The sequence below is a fragment of the Gopherus flavomarginatus genome, chromosome 7, assembly GCF_025201925.1.
Source record: "Gopherus flavomarginatus isolate rGopFla2 chromosome 7, rGopFla2.mat.asm, whole genome shotgun sequence".
In the NCBI taxonomy this organism is placed as follows: Eukaryota; Metazoa; Chordata; order Testudines; family Testudinidae; genus Gopherus; species Gopherus flavomarginatus.
The window spans coordinates 55,352,834-55,370,967 of NC_066623.1; the positions used below are offsets into that span (position 1 = coordinate 55,352,834).

An 18,134-nucleotide genomic window follows, 5' to 3' on the forward strand; every position below is an offset into this window, starting at 1 on the left:
ATGCACTCCGCCACCCAGAAACAGGAACTGAATGAGTGGCAGCGAGAAGAGGGACTGAAAGGAGAATGCAGCATGCCAGAATGAAGCCATGGAGTGGCCCTTACATGTTATGGAGTGCCAGGAAGACACACTCCAGGCAATACTAGCTCTTCAAACCGGGCAGCTCCACATCCACCCTCCCTGCTGCTGTCGCAAAACTCTTTCCTATCCTCCCCCCAGACACCGCCAACACTCTTATCAACCTCCTGTCTCCAGTCTATACCTGCAGCATTCCACTCCTCCCCGCTTACAGTCAAGCATTGTGGACTCCCACTACCCACTCATGGGTGGCAGGTTTGTAGAAATTTTGGTGGTGCCCAGAACCTGCCCCTGCCACCTGCCTAAGGCTCTGGGGATCGGAGGAGGAGGTCGAGGGTGCAGGTCCTGGGCTGGGGATTAGGTTGCAGGAGGGGGGCAGGCTCTAGGCTGGGGCAGGGGGTGGGTGTACAGGAGGGGGTGAGGGGTGCAGGCTCTGGGATGGAGTTTGGGGGTGGGAGGCAGTGCAGGCTTTGGAAGGGAGTTTGAGGGCAGGAGGGAGTGTGTGGGAAGGGGGAGGCGGTGTGGGCTGTGGGGCTGAGGATGAGGCGTTCATGATGCAGGAGGGGGCTCAGAGCTGGAGCACAGGATTAGGGTGCGGGGGGGGCTGAGGGCTGGGGCTGAGGGGTTCATGATGCAGGAGGGGGCTCAGGGCTGGGGCAGAGGATTAGGGTGCAGGGGGATGAGGGCTTTGGCTGGGGATGAAGGGTTTGGGGCATTGGAGAGGCTCAGGGCTAGGGCGGAAGGGCAAGGCAGGTTGCCCTTTACCCTGCCATTAGTGGTTGTGGGCACTAGGACCCTGGGGCAGCAGACAGCAGTTGCTGTCGAGAGCAGGGCTCCACCTAGGAATGTGCTACTCCGGCAGCACAATCAGGCAGGGTAGAGGCGCACACTGCTTTCTTTCGGGCAGGGACATGGGGGAGGAGGGAAAGAACCATGGGGGTGGGAGGGCGTGGCAGGTGGAGGCTGGGACCTGTTCCAGGCAGGGATGTGGCAAGGCTTGGGGGGGGGGGGGGAGGGAGAGAAGACCCACAGGGGCCCAGGCCCGCTCCAGGCAGGGCCAGGGGAGAGACCCAGCTCCAAATATTGCTGGAGCTGGGACCCCGGCCCTGAATATTGCTGGAGCTCGGGCACCACAAAATAATATAACCCGCCGTCAATCCCTCTGGAGTTTGGCCCTGCTGAAATACAGTACCTACTGCACTGTACTCCAAAGGAGAAGGTTGGATAGGATCCCTGGAATAAACAAATCTTTAGCCATCCCAGAACCCCTCCACCTCCTCTGACTTCCTTCCCTGCTGTTTTTTATTTGACTTTTTGTTTGACTCTGGTTTTCTTTTAATAAAAGAATTGTGTTGGTCTGAAAGCAAATCTTTATATGTTAAACCCCCTTATTGCATCATCATGGGCACCAACCACCTCCTAGCATTACAAGCACTGCAATCCCAAGCATAGCAACAAACATTAGTGGCTTTCAGCTTCAAATTGCTGCCTCAAGGCATCCCTGATCTTTATGGCCCCGCGCTGTGCCCCTCTAACAGCCCTGGTCTCTGGCTGTTCAAACTCAGTCTCCAGGTGCTGAGCCTCTGTGGTCCAGCCCTCAGAGCTTTCACCCTTCCCTTCACAAATATTATGGAATTACACGGCTGTAAGCATAGGAATATTGTCATCGTCCAGGTCCAGTTTCCCATAGAGACCACACCAGCAGGCTTTTAAACAGCTAAAAGCACCCTCCACAGTCATTCTGCACTTACTCAGCCTGTTGTTGAACTGCTCCTTGCTGCTGTCAAGTTGCTGTGTGTATGGCTTCATAAGCCACAGAATTAAGGGTAGGTGGGGTCTCCGAGGATCACAATTTTGACTTCCCCTATGGTGATCTTCTAGTTTGGGAACAAAGTCCCTGCTTGCAGTATCCTGAACATGCCAGCGTTCTGAAAGATGTATGTGTCATGCACCTTTCCAGACAAGCCTGTGTTAGTATCTGTGGAATGCCCACAGTGATCCATAAGCATCTGGAGAATCATTGAGAAATGCACCTTGCAATTAATGTTCTCGATAGCTAGGCTGTCTGGTGCCAGAACTGGAATATAACCCCTCTGCAGTTATAGAAGCACATTTGTGCAAAGCCATCCACAATGTCACGCACGTTGCCCAGAGTCATGGTCTTTCGAAGCAGGATGCGATTAACGGCCCTGCACACTTCCATCAACACAAGTCCAATCGGTCGACCTTCCCACTCCAGACTGGTTAACAACCGATCAGTAACAATCTGGAGTAGCCAGTTTCGACAGTGCACAGCGCTTCAACAACAGGGCAACCTTCATTCTCATGCCCTTGCGCTGAAGGGCTGGGGCGAGCTCATCACACAGTCCCGTGAATGTGGCTTTCCTCCTCCAGAAGTTCTGCAGCCACTGCTTATCATCCCAGATATGCACGATGATGTGATCCCACCGAGTGCTTTTTTCCCCAAGCCCAAAAGCAGCATTCCACTATGGTCAGCATCTCCATGAATGTCACAAGCAATCTCGTGTCATAGCTACTACGTGTGGCGAGATGTCACACTCCTCCTGCCTTTGTAGTTTAAGGAATTAAAAGTTTATTAGAGAATATTTAAAGATAAATGGTACAGAGTTTGAAACGCCAGTTATTGGTCTTTGGGGGTAATATACAGAGCATAGAGAGACGTCATTATTTTGGTATTGGACAGCACATAACAGATACAGTCTGCAATGTCCCCAATGCGGGGTGTACGGTGGGTGGGATCAAGATACTGTCAGGCACTAGTGGGGGTACCTCACTCATATAACAGGTGACAAGCAGTCATGAGTATAAATAAGCGGGCCAGATAATGGGGACAGGATGACCCTCAAGTGGTGGAGTTCAGTTCGGTTGGTTCAGGGGATATAGTCCAGTGGTGGTGGTGGGGGGGGGGGTTTATAGGTTTCTTCCCCCTTGTGGGTGCATGGAGTCAACTACAATGCCACTCACGACATGTTAGTCAGAGTGAGCAGCACACGGCTTAACAATCCTGGATCGATTCCTGCAACCCAAAAAAGCAGGCTGCGCAGTACACATATCGTTGAAAGATGGCACCAAATGCAGACAGAAGCACATGGATTTCTGGGATGCGAAGCAATGCATCACGGGTCACTGGGATAGGAACCAGGATGCCTCAGCCTTCCCACAAGTCTTAGCGGTAGAAGAGAAAGAGATGCTCTGTGGGATAGCTGCCCAGAAGGCACCACTCCGAATACCATTGCAAGTGCCACAAGTGTGAACACACTATTGCGCAGGCAGCTGATTGTGTGCAACTGCTGGTGCTGTAACTTTGCCAGGGTAGATGTGCCCTGGACTTTTTGCTGCACTAGTTCCTTTCTTTTTAATTAGTTCTTCAGCAGGCAAGTAGGAGAATGAGTCGTACACAGGAAGGGCAGCCAGAGTAGTGGCCTCTAGTTTAACCCTCCAATCCATTCTGTTAAACCAGTTCAACTTAGTCTAAATTGGTCTTTCATGTTTCAGATTAACAGCTGTGGCCAAAGCAGCAACCAGGGAGTATGCCATGAACAATATTTACTACCTTAGCTTCCTCTCTGCAGAGGGTGAGATGACATTCAAGATGCCACAAGAGCCTACAGTTGCTCAAAAGACCACATTCGTCTTCCACAATGTATTTCTGTTTTTCAACAACAGAGCTATCTGAAGTACCATATATACTAGTTAATAAGCCTTTTTTTTTTTTTTTTAAGTAAAAAAGGGAAGCACCAGAGAAGGGGGGAGCAGGCTGCGGCCGCGCCACCCAGCTCGGCCCAACCCGCCAGAGCAGGCTGTGGCCGCGCCACCAGAGACATCCTCTCCAGGTAAGGTGGGATGGGATGGGGAAAGTGTGGGGGTTCCAGGCTAGGGGTGGGGTCATGTGGGAGGTGGTCACAAAAAATGTCCCCACTAGTTGCTGTCCCAGCCTGTCAGGGTAAGCAGCTGGTGCACTGGGACACTTTGTTTACTTAGGTTTACCTCTGTGCCTGCAGACACTTGAGGTAAACAAACCATCTCAGCCCACCAGCTGTTTATACTCATGGCCTGGGAGCCAAAGTTTGCTGACACCTGAATTACAGGGGTCAGCTTATGAACAGGTCAAAAAATTTCCATTTTTACTTATCCATCTGTGAGGGTGGGGGGTGCTGGTCAGCTTATGAGCTGGTTCGTTTATAATCAAGTATATACAGAAATTTTAAACTGCCAATGTGATGCAATCAATAGGCAACGTGCCATCTCTGTTGCCTGCAATAGATATTAGAATCTATTACTGGCTAAACCTAGCAGAAAACAGCAGAAGGAGCATCAGGTAGGCAGGCAAACTGCAGGAGAAAGAAGAGATAAGAAAGAGGAGCAGGAACAGAGCAATGGAGTAGTGGTCCCAAAACTTTTTCAATCACGCCACCCCCTTATCCAGTCTGCGCCTACTGCAATAGAGGTAGAGATCAATGGAGTCAGAAGAGTTAACCCATTAGAAATAGCGCCTGTTGTCAAACAAAAAAGCACCATCTACAGAAGTGTCAATTCAGGGATTGGAAAAAGGCAGGAGACACAGTGATCTACTTCCTAGACACTACAGTGCAAATAAGCAATGGTGACATAACCACCACCCTGTACTGGAAACCTACTGACCGCTATACTTAGCTACATGCCTCCAGCTTTCATCCAAGACACATCACATGATCCATTGTCTACAGCCAAGCTTTAAGATACAACTGCATTTGCTCCAACCCCGCAGACAGAGGCAAAGACCTACAGGATCTCTATCAAGCATTCTTAAAACTACACTTCATCCAGTGGGTATTGAAGAAACAGACTGACAGAGCCAGAAGGATACCCAGAAGTCACCTACTACAGGGCAGGTCTAACAAGGAAAATAACAGAACAACACTAGCTGTCACCTACAGACCCCTCTCCAGTGCATCATCAAGGATCTACAACCTATACTGAAGGATGATCTCTCACACTCTCAGACCTTGGGAGACAGACCAGTAATCACTTAAAACAGCCCCCGAGGCTAAAGCAGATACTCACCAGCAATTACACACCACACAACAAAAACACTAACGCAGGAACCAATTCCTGCGACAAACTCCGTTGCTAACTCTGAGGCTCGTTCACCTGCACATCTACCAATGTGATATATGCCATCATGTGCCAGCAATGTCCCTCTGCCATTTACATTGGCCAAACCAGACAGCCTCTATGCAAAAGAATAAATGGATACAAATCTGACATCAAGAATTATAACATTCAAAACCCAGTAGGAGAACACTTCAATCTCCCTGGACAATCAACAGACTTAAAAGTGGCAATTCAATTAAAAAAACTTCAAAAACAGACTCCAATGAGAAACTGCAGAACTGGAATTAATTTGCAACATCGAATTAGGCCTGAATAAAGACTAGGAGTGATGGGTCACTACAAAAACTAAATTTCCCCCTACTGAGTGTACATCTAACACTATCCACCAGATTGGTGGGTAACGATCGATCTATCAGGGATCAATTTATAAATCGATCCCCAATCTCTCTCCTGTCGACTGCTGAACTCCAGCTCGGCGAGAGGTGGAAGCAAAGTCGACGGGGGAGCGGCGGCTGTAGATCCCGCCCTGTGAGGACGTGAAGTAAATGGTTCTAAGTCCATCTAAGCTATGTCGACTTCAGCTATTCTATTCTCGTAGCTGAAACTGCCTATTCCCCCCACCAGGCCTGATACTCATTTCAAACAGTTGAAAAGAAGGTATGAGCCACCTTAATTATACTGAACTCACTGGCACTACAAAAGTGATTTTTCTTCCCTTGATATTCACCCCTTGTTGTCAACTGTTCAGAATAGCCCACTTCCACCTTAACTGAACTCGCTCATTAGCACTGACTCCACAACTTGATAAAGTAACTCCCCATCTTTTCATGTGCTGTGTGTTTATACCTGCCTCTGTGTTTTCCACTCCATGCATCTAATGAAGCGAGTTTTAGCCCACGAAAGCTTATGCCCACATACATGGGTTAGTCTAAAGGTGCCACAAGGACTCCTTGGTGTTTTCACATATTTTAAGAGACCATTCAAAGAAGAGGGCCCGTTAATATTTCTGCAGTGATGCATTCAGCTCATAAAATTTATCACTTTGAATCCCTCATTAAGAGGCCTACCAGACTAACTGCTATTCTCCAGGCTGAGTGTGGAAATATTGATCCTTTGCCCATTTACAAAACAAGAATTCAGGGTTTCCTAAATACTGATTTCTCAAAGCAACAGTATTTGCCTTATATGATTTTGTTGAGTCCTGGAGCTATCCCTTGTTTTTAGAAAGGAGACATTCCTTCTTGCTATAAACAGCACAGAGAACAGCTGCTTAAAAATCAACATCACATGTAATCCCTTAACAAGAAGCAAGACACTGCAAATGAGAGAAGTAAGTTTTACAACAAAATAAACCAGTTTTAAACACATCTCTTCCCCAAGTACTCTACACTTTACCCCAGATAAGGCAATGGAAAAAGCAGGGGTGGCCAACCTGTGGTTCCGGAGCCACATACGGTTCTTCAGAAGTTAATATGTGGCTCCTTGTACAGGCACCAACTCCAGGGCTGGAGCTACAATGTGCCGGGGGGTGCTCACTGCTCAACCTCTGGCTCTGCCAAAGGCTTTGAGCCTACGCCATCTCTTCCCACACCCTTTCCTGAGCCTGCCATGCCCTCGCTTCTCCCACTCCCCCTTTGAGCCTCCTGCATGCCAAGAAACAACGGATGCCAAGGTGCGGGGAAGCGCTGATCAGCAGGGCTGCTGGTGGCAAGAGTCACTGGGAGCCAGGGAGGAGCTTATGGGGGGGCTGCTGACATATTACTGTGGCTCTTTGACAATGTACATTGGCAAATCCTGGCTCCTTCTCAGGCTCATGTTGGCCACCCCTGAGAAAGAGGATGCAATTATTCCTCAACATTCACATCTTCTCCTAAGCAAGCACTTCTACTTAAGTTTTAAGGGTATCCAGAATTTAGCCTTTACTAAGTTAGAAAATTCTTGAACTCTTTTCTTCCTTTACATATACCCTGTATTACTTGTTATTGTTGGGGAAGGGGAAAGGCATTACGCTACCCTTGTTCAAATTATTCAGTCAATATCACTGAAAAAGCAAAATGAATCTAAAATGAGCAAGGAACATCTTCTTCTCTATATTTTTGAAGTATTGGAAAACACTGGGCTCAAGTGAAAGCTTAAGCTGCCCTAACACCCCTTAATTTACCGATTCTTGATTTATAGTGCTGCACATCTACTTTGTTTCTCCCTCCATACATCCTCTAATTGATATATATAGAATTAAGGTAGCCCAGCTCATGCCTTTCCAGAACACTGATTTCAGAAGAACTCCAACTTGTGAAAACCAAGAAATACAGTATTAAGGTAAACACCCATGCAACCTTGACTCTGCCCTCTATAAGCAAATTTCACCTTCAAGAACAGCAATGCTTCCTCTGCTGCACTCCCAAGTACTACCTCTCCCTGAATAAAGAACTTGTATTGATTTTCGTGACCATAAAAGACAGTGGAAGTTTTCACACAACGTGTTGTTTGTCCTTCAAGTTCAAAGATCACCATGACATCAGTGGTTGCTTTAGCTTCTGTGAACACTTGAGCGGCCAATCAGGCCAACTGGAGCTTTGAACAGTCTGTGGCACACTGAACAAGAGATGCCACTATGTGTTATTTGATTAACAGTGACCATGCTGCTGTTGCGAGATTTAGGCCACGTCTACACTAGCAAACAAAGATCGCTCGTGTAGCCGCTCTATGCCGACAGGAGAGAGCTCTCATCAACATAAAAAAGAAAAATCTCATCTAAACAAGTGGCAGTAGCTACGTCAGCAAGAGAGCTGCACACACAAGCATTCACCAAGCAGAACAATCACGTGTGAGATCTTCCCAGCAGTATGAGTCAATGTTGAAACACCCCAGGGATAACTCAAAGGAGTCCTTGAAACATTTCTTTCTGCCTCTTTGAGAGTGCTTTCCTTCAGATCACTGTAAAATATCTTCTTTGGCAGTTGATCCTCTGACATTCTGTTGACATGGCCTGCTCATCTCATATGTGATATCAGAATATGGAAGCTTGGAATGCCTGGTCGTATGAGAACTTAAGTGTCCGGAAACTTGTCTTGCCATCTTATCCTGATCAGTTTCCTCAGACAGCCCATAGGGAAGTGATTCAGTTTCATAGCATGGCATCTGTACACCATCCAGGTTTCACATGCATACATCAGAGGTGGCAACATGACGGCTTTGTAGTCCTTCAGTTTTGTTTGTTGACTAATGCCTTTGGCAGGTTATGTGCAAATGTGTGAGAGCCTAAAGGCCACACTCACTTTGACAATTCTGGCGTTGGTTTCATCATCTATGTGAATGTGACAGTGTATTTCCAAGGTAGGTGAACCTGCTGGAAGGATCTGGCCATTCACTGGGATACCAGGTTCTACGTCAGACTTTCCTGGTGCAGACTGGTACATCATGTTTGTCTTCTTGATGTTGAGAGACCGAAGTTGTCACAAGCTGAAGAAAAACAGCTCATTCTGCAGTATGTCAGACTGAGATTTGACATTCGGGAAACAGTCATCAGCAAACCAAAGATCATTAAAAGTCACTTCCTGTACTTTTGTCATCACCTGTAGTCTCCTCAAATTGAGGAGCTTGCCATCAGTACAATATCTGGACAACAAATTTTGGTGCAACAATCACATAAGGCGTCTGTAAGCATGGCAGAGAACATCATACTGAAGACAGCTAGAGCCAACACACAGTCCTGCTTGACCTCATCGATGACTGGAAATGGTTCAGATGACTCATTGTCATCCACAATTTCTGAAACATTGCAATGAATTTCTCCAGACAATATAGTCTGCATGCAAAATCCCAGAAAGACGTGGTCTCCAGCTGTGCAGGAATTGGCTGGTCTTGTAGAACTAGCTCATGTGAGTACATATACTATCTCTGTTAATGCTTCTAAGCTCCAAATATCCTTTCTGCATCCTAAATTATGCTCCCAACACTCTTGGAAATGGTAGCCTTGACAATGAATCTCTACACAGCAAGATAACCACTTCACAAACTAAACTACTGTTCAACACATCTTAAAAGCACATATTGCAGGATCTGCCACACTGTATCAGACCAGTAGTCCATCATATTCTGGCAGTAGCTAGTCACTGACGGTTGAATGGAAAGTACAAGACCATCCAACAACCATGCAATGTTGCATATGCCAGGGATGATTAAAATTCCTACTGGACCCCTTGAAGGAGTACAGCTTGTTCATGCAATAGGAACATGTAACTGTAAATCTTTTTGTATCTGACAGTTTGTGAACCCACCCCACTTGTAGTTATTGTTGATTCTGCTGGAAGAGACCAAGACTACAGCAGATTCACTAGTACTAATGAAGTTCATTAAATTCCACCACTGATAAGTTAGATGGGAGTGGCTCTCTAGGTTGGATCTGCAGAAGAGAGGATTTAGTACACACGTGTAGCAGTCCTGTGACCATCTCTAGGAGCAACTAAACATGGAGGAAAGGCCTGGGGTGACCTTCATTAACAGTACGATGACAAAACCAAAACCCAGGAAAAGGGTAGTTTTGATTGCACATTACGTGGGCTGTGTTTTAAAACAGGTTGGAAAAGTTGTCTGCTCACATCATGCTATTAAACGTAAAGATAAACATTATGTGAACACCTAAGAGCTGGTACAATACAAGATGAGTACAAAAGCTAATAAACATTCACACGCAAATGTTGCATTCATAACAGACAATTATATTTTTCTATTAACATTTAATGAATTTCTGTCTTCCCTCTTTTCCTCCACCCTCCACTTTCTTCAAAGAAACTATTCCAAAGTTAAGACTAACAGATTTATTTGGGCATAAGCTTTCGTGGGCAAAAACACAATTCAGTTGCATCTGAAGAAGTGGTTTTTTACCCATGAAAGCTTATGACCAAATATATGTTAGTCTTTACGGTGCCACAGGAGTCCTCGTTGTTTCTGTGGATACAGACTAATACGACTACCCCTCTGATATTATTCCAAAGTTTGCATAATTCATTACTACTGAGGAGAAATTCAGAATATTTTGGGACAAGAGAAGTGTGCTTTTCCTTTTCTAGCTTTCATTTTATCCTATCACAATTTGCATTCTATATAGAAAATATGAATTGTCATACTGCACCAGACACTGTAGTCTACCTAATCCTGTTTCCTGTCTGACAGTGGCAGTGGCAGGTACTTAACAGGAAGGTGCAAAAATCACAGTAGGCAGATGCGATATAATTTATCCAAATGAAGCGCTCATCCTAATCCCTAATAGTTAAACACTAGTTTGAAAACTAGAAGCATGAGGGTTTTTTTATCCCTTCCAAAATTCTGAATGCATGAGTGGGAATATTCTTGTCTATATAAGCATCTAATCTCCCTCTGAATGCTAATTAAACTCTTAGCTTCCACAACCCCCCAAAAGCGCTTTTGAAAATCTAAATAAACTATGACAACCAGTTTTGCTGTATCCACTACTTTGATGACACTTTCAAAGCTTTTTAAGAGTTTAGCGAGACAACTTTGCATTGCAGAAACCATGCAGGTTAGATAGTATATCATATGATGATCTTTCAGGAGGTTTTAATGATCATTTCAACCAATTTACCAGGTACAGAAGAAGTTTTACCATATTTAATTCCCTGGATCACTCCTGGGTACAACATCTGTTACCTTCCAAGGCACCTATATAGTAGCTGTTTTTAAATGAGATTGCATGTTTTTGCTAGAAGTTCAGCCACTTCATACTTAGGAAGTCATAGATATGCACCATCTGGACCTTGCTGAACCTCTTCTAACCCTTCAATCTCAGATAGCACCTTATTGTCACTTTGTCTGAAAGTACACTTATTAAGATGGTCAGGGGGTTTTTAAGTTCATTTAAGGCAGGATCTAGATTGGAATCCTGATCCCGCTTTATATACAGCAAAGTTCAAATAAGATAAATTAAAGATGAGATACTAGCCATCATGGTAGGCTGGCAGTACTTTTGAATTCTAACATGGGATCTGCAAGTCCAGAAGCAGCTCTAGGGCTCTCAGGCCTTGTCTACACCAGAATAAGCTTCAATGCTGATAACACTGGTTCAACTCCACCACAAACAATGTTATTTGACTTCAAACTATTATAAGTCACATTAAACTATTTCACTGATGATCACTTTAAAAGAAACATCCAACCACAATACATCTCGTCTCCGCTACGAAACTGCACTGGTTCTGAAAATCCCAAACAGTAAGTAGGAGGGAAGTCAATGTTGCCTAAATTTGAATGGATGGCTCCAGGACAGGGGTGGGCAAACTACAGCTTGTGGGCCGGATCCAGCCCATCAGGGCTTTGGATCCAGCCCGCAAGATTGCCACCCCTGTGGCACCGTGGGCCCCGTGCCATTCCCGGAAGTGGCCAGCGCCACGTCCCTGCTGCCCCTAGGGGTAGGGGGAGGCAGAGGGCTCCGTGCCCTGCCCTTGCCAGCGGGTACCTCCCCCCCAACAGCTCCCATTGGCCAGGAACAGACAACCTCAGTCAATAGCTTTGGGGACGGTACCCGCAGGTGAGGACAGTGCACGGAGCCCTCTGCCTCCCCACTTCCCCAGGGATATGGTGCTAGCTGCTTCCGGGAGCGGCGTGGCGCCAGGGGGCCTGTCTTAGCCCTGCCATGTGCCACTGCCACTCCGGAGCCACTCAAGGTAAACAGTGCCAGGCCAAACCCCACACCCTAAACCCTTCCTACACCACTATCCCCTGCCCCGAGCCCCCTCCTGTATGCTGCGTCCCTTCCTGCACCCCAACCCCCTGCCCTGAGCTCCCTCCTGCACCCTCTCCTACACCTCAACCCCCTGCCCTGGGCCTCCAACCCAACCCCTTGCCCTGAGCCCCTTTCCACACTGCACTCCCCTCCCTGCACCCCAACCCCCTGCCCTGAGCCCCCTCCCACACACCCCAACTCCCTGCCCCAGCCCTACATTCATGGCCCTGTATGCTATTTCCCCAGCCAGATGTGCCTCTCAGGCCAAAAAGTTTGCCCACCCCTGCTCCAGGACAATAAGCATTTCAAACATGTTTCAATCAATAAGCAACCCTGAGACTGAAGGCTGAAAGTAGTATTAATACCCATCTCTAAAAAAAAATAAAAAAAATTATAATAAAAAAAGCTCTCTCTCAATAAGTTATATGAAACACACTCACCTCCCCAACACCCATTCCCACACACACCTACCATATGCTCTTTCGAAGGAAGTAAAGCTAGAAGAGAGGAATGTTCTCTTTCCAGCGCATTGCTTTCCATTTCAACATAGCAGAGGGCGACAAAACTTACCAATTATTAGAGAAGATAATTTTTTTTTATATTTTCCATCTACCTCATTTTCTCTCACTCAAAAAGAGCTGAACATTTAAAAAATAAATTTTTGGTCAAATATGAAGCAAGAAATATTTCAGCTTGAAGGATAAACCTACCAAGCAGAAGAGTTTATGGATGCTGTTCTGTAACTTCAACTATAGGAGGACACAAGCAGTGCCACTCTAATAACAGAATGAAACTGCAATGAACAAATGATCATCCAGAATCTTCATTTAAACATCAAAAAAAGTTCCTCTCACAGCTGATATATGAGTAACAGGGACATTATTTCCTGAACCACTGCAACTGATTTCCAAATACAAGAGGAGGGGGGTGACAAAACACTTATGCTTTTGTAATACCACATTGAAACAGGTTAGTGCCTATACAGTTTTACAGACATTAAGACTTCTCCTCAGTTATGTCATTCCACAAGTACAGGAGACATAAGTCATTAATTCCTTTGAAACTACAGTAGTATGAGGTCACTTAAGTTTTACTACACAGGCCACCAATCAAAACAATGGGATTGTGTGCAAAAGATAGTTTGCCCTACCGTAGTTCTCAAGACATACTCATGACCACACTGACACTAAGGCCTGGTCTACACTACGCATTTAAATCGATTTAACGCTGTACCCGTCCACACTACGAGGCCCTTTATATCGATATAAAGGGCTCTTTAAATCGGTTTCTGTACTCCTCCCCAACGAGAGGAGTAGCGCTAAAATCGGTATTACCATATCGGATTAGGGTTAGTGTGGCCGCAAATTGACGGTATTGGCCTCCGGGCGGTATCCCACAGTGCACCACTGTGACCGCTCTGGACAGCAATCTCAGCTCGGATGCAGTGGCCAGGTAAACAGGAAAAGCCTCGCGAAATTTTGATTTTCATTTCCTGTTTGCCCAGCGTGGAGCTCTGATCAGCACGGGTGGCAATGCAGTCCCAAATCCAAAAAGAGCTCCAGCATGGACCATATGGGAGATACTGAATCTGATTGCTATATGAGGAGACAAATCTGTTCTATCAAAGCTCCGTTACAGAAGACGAAATGCCAAAGCGTTTGAAAAAAAAAAATCTACAGGCTACACAGTGCTGCGTGACAAGCGTAACGGGAAGCCAGAGACTCAAATGGACGCTCATGGAGGGAGGGAGGGGGCACTGAGGACTCCAGCTATCCCACAGTCCACAGCAGTCTCCGAAAAGTATTTGCATTCTTGGCTGAGCTCCCAGTGCCTGTAGGTTCAGACACATTGTCTGGCGTGGTTCAGGGAATAGCTCGTCAATTTACTCCCCCCGCCCCCACGTGAAAGAAAAGGGAAAGAAATCGTTTCTTGACTTCTTTCAATGTCACCCTATGTCTACTGAATGCTGCTGGTAGACGCGATGCTGCAGCAGTGAAGAGAAGTATCCGCTCCTCTCCCCTCCCCGGTGGCAGACGGTGCAGTAGGACTGGTAACCGTCCTTCTTATCAACCCATGAGTGCTCCTGGCTGGCTTCAGGTGAGGCTGGCTGGGGGCGCCTGGGTGAAAATAGGAATGACTCCCGGTCATTCCCAGTACATGGTACAGAACAGCTGATAACCGTCTTCATTATAGCAACTGGGGGCTGAGCTTCAATCAGCCCCCTCCCTTTCATGTGAAAAGAAAAGATTCTGTACTGCCTGGACTATCATAGCAGTGGGATGCTGGGCTCCTCTCCCCCACACTGCTTAATGTCCTGCCTGGACTATCATAGCACCGGGAGGCTGCCTCTCCCTCATTTTATCTCACTAAAAACTCAGTGTTTCTTATTCCTACATTCTTTATTACTTCATGACACAAATGGGGGGCACACTGCCACGGTAGCCCAGGAAGGTTGGGGGAGAAGGGAAGCAACGGGTGAGGTTATTGCAGGGGCACCCCCGTGAATGGCATGTAGCTCATCATTTCTGCGGGATCTGACACGGAGCAGCTGTACTCTCTGATACACTGCTTCTTTAGTACATTTGCCCCATATTCTAGGCAGGACTGACTATTTTTAGAAACCATAAAGGAGAGATTGACTCGGGGAGTCATTCCAGTTTTCTTTTTGTGCCCCCGGCCGATCTCAGCCAGGGGCACCCATGATAGCAGCAGACAGCACAGAAGGACAGATAACCGTCATCTTATTGCCAAATTACACTGGCAGCAGATGGTATGGAATGACTGGTAACTGTCTCTGCTATCATGCAAAAACAATGAATGCTGCTGTGTAGCGCTGGAGTATCGCCTCTGTCCGCGGTATCCAGTACACATACGGTGACTGTAAAAAAAAAAGCTGAACGGGCTCCATGGTTGCCGTGCTATGGCGTCTGCCAGGGCAATCCAGGGAAAAAGGGCACGAAATGATTGTCTGCCGTTGCTTTCCCGGAGGAAGGAATAAGTGACAACATTTACCCAGAACCACCCGCGACAATGATTTTTGCCCCATCAGCCACTGGGCTCTCAACCCAGAGTTCTAAGGGGCGGGGGAGACTGCGGGAACTATGGGATAGCTATGGAATAGCTATCCACAGTGCAACGCTCCGGAAATCGACGCTAGCCTCGGACCATGGACGCACATCACTGAATTAATGTGCTTAGTGTGGCCGCGTGCACTCGACTTTATACAATCTGTTTTATAAAACCGGTTTATGTGAAATCGGAATAATCCCGTAGTGTAGACGTACCGTAACAGAAGCTACACCTGGATCAACTCAAAAGGAGAACAGATCTTATAACTCAATAAGTGTTAAATTTTTTTACTGTACAAAAATTATGCAAGATCAGTCGCTATTTATGGATGTCACAACAGTTACCCAAGAACCTCCAGACAATGTGCCCTCCATATAGCTAACCTTAAAGGTCACACTGAAACTTCAAACAGTGCAGAACGCACTTGCTTACTGACTGCCATTTCACACATGAAGCACATGTTTATGCTCCCTTGACTATACTAGTTTCCAGTTCATTGTCAGGTGCACTGCAAAGTACTGGCTTTGATATACAAGTTTCTTTATGGTTCGGATCCTGTGTATCTTAGGTTAAAGCATAAAAAGAGATGGCTCGAGCATCCCAGTTGATCTCAGCTGTTAAAAGACCAACAACCATTTGCTTTGTACATATAAAGACAATTTTCTGTGGAGTTCATCCACAAACGGAATTTGCTTCCTTCCTCATCTGTCTCCATTGAGAGGGTAACGTTGCAAGGCCTATCTATTTTCTCAGGCTTTTCTTGAAAGTGGTTTGGAAGGGTGGAAGACCAAAATAATTTTTATAGAAGGGTTATTGTTCATTGAGGTTGGTTCACTTGCTGTTTCGGTATATGGGTAGTTATTTTAAAAACATACCTAACTGTTACAATACATTTTTTTGTAAAAATGAAAAAAAAAATTTTTTTCCAGATGTTCAAGTCTGGAGTGGAGATGCGTACATGTTCGTGTGACAAGTGGTCCAATGGCAATACGAGGGAGAAATTTTCTGGTTCTAAATACTAGTCCATCAAACACAAGCAGGCTGCAGTATACCAGGCCTTGTGGGGCTAGGGGAAAAAAACCCACACTTGATTATGTTTTTATTTGTCCCTCTTCTACTTTGCAGCTACTTAAAATCACATTGCAACTGATTTCAGTGATGGTGAGAGAGAAAGGTCAAGATTTTAAATAAAGTTTGGTTAAACCATGTATGGGAGCTTCTGGGTGCTTATCACTTTTGGAAAGTCAGGCCACATATCTGGAAGACTAACTTTAGGCACTCATTTTTTTAAATTTCAGTCTTATTCTTCATATCATTTGAAAGCTGGGATTTGCAAGCTTTTCAGAGAATTTAAATAAATAAATATCTAGTTCTTATGCTAACTACTGACGGAAAGTGCTATAAACAGTTTTACAAATGTAGCAAGTATCATTAATCTATTTTACACTTAAGGCATTTAAAGCATTATTTTGCAGTCGTTTGTTTTCTAGATATTAGACAGTAAAATCATGTTGGAATTCACATGGAAAAAATATGGTAATCACAACATGCATAGCTAACAAACAAAAAACTAATTCCTGTTTTCTAATGGCATACAGCACACCTTTTTTTGCAATGATGAGTCATGAGATAACGAACCTTAACACTATCAGTTTGTTAATCTGGCAGTGCTCTTGGGCACTTGTCCAGCATCATATACGTCTGATTGGCAGGATTTGATTTAAATCATTAGTCATCATTAAAGATGAATTTCACCTGACATAGAAATCAACAAAAAATATGTTTAACAGTCGGCAAGTGCAGCTTCTCCCACAGCTAACACCTACAGGGACCTGGTGTCACCAGCCTGGTAGCCATGCAGGGAGCACTCTACAGCCCCACTGTCACTCCCTGCTTGCTCATTCACAGCCAGGTGTACAGGGGCCATCCCCAGGCAGAAGTCATTCATCAGTAGGGCGGCCTCACATAGGGCTGGGAGCTCACCCTCCTCCTCATGGAGTCTGGACCACAGCCTCCCCTGAACATTGTGGCCACGTGTCAGGCCCATTGGGGGAGCCCCCTGAAGCCCCACTGCCAGCACTACCCTAACACTAACCCCCCTTAATGCCCTGCAACTGTGAAGATTAAATGATTAAAAATAGAAAATACTTAAAAATAAATATTAAACATTCAAATTAAAAAAAAAAATCAACTTCTGCCAAGCCTGTGTATATAGCAAGTCCCAGATCAGTGAAATTTTCAATCCTTGCCACCATTTTCAGATTCTTTCCAAATATTCAGACATATGAAAATAAAGCAATTAGTTCAAAATCTTAGATGTATACATTCTCTTAATTCACCACTACTGAAGAGTGCCAGATTGACAGCATTTGGGATAGAAGGTCTCAATCCAGATAGCTGGTAGGTCATAGGTAACAGGAGTTCAAGTCCCTACAAACTGTCACATCAATGTTAGTTCAAACCTGGTTTGGAGGACCATCTTTATATAATTTAGGTCTTCAGCACTTAACTCTGTTAAACCTCTCAGTTAGCAAAACTGGTACTGGTCTGTGTCATGCAGACACTTCAGCCCACTTCCCAAAGCCTAAGTCATCATTAAGGCCCAGTCTACACTACAGACCTATAACTACATCGCTCAGGAGCATGAAAAATTCAACAAAGTTATACAGACCTAGCCCCCTCTATAGACAGTGCTATGTCGATGAGAGCGTCTCTCATTGACATAACTACCATCTCTCTGGGAGGTGGATTTACACTACACCAGCACAGCTGCACCAATGCAACATTTTACGTGTAGATCTGCCCTTATTTTCATGCAACTCTGACATTAGATCAGACCTTGCAGTCGCTACCAGCCCAGACCAACTTCAAACCAACAATCTAGTACATTTTGTTTTAAATTAAGTTGGTTTTAAGTTGTATAAAGTACAAGCAATTTCCTCTTCATCTCCATGAATTTTATTGCTGATCAAAGGTGTTTACTGACAGCAACTGAAATCAGAGTCCATCAAACAAACAGAATACATATAGCATCAGTGCAAAGGTCCCTAGAAATAATGCATCTGCTCTGGAGGAGCCTTTTCTACGGCAGGAATAATAGGCTGAAACAATTTCAGAAGCGGGGCGGGGT

The 18,134-nt window shown here is 45.4% G+C and overlaps 1 protein-coding gene across 8 annotated transcripts in view; it reads right to left on the reverse strand.

The window, feature by feature from the left end:
- The window catches only part of RC3H1 (ring finger and CCCH-type domains 1), a 111,835-nt gene that overhangs the window by 91,620 nt on the left and 2,081 nt on the right, over positions 1-18,134 (reverse strand). The gene's annotated exons all lie outside the window — the stretch shown is intronic.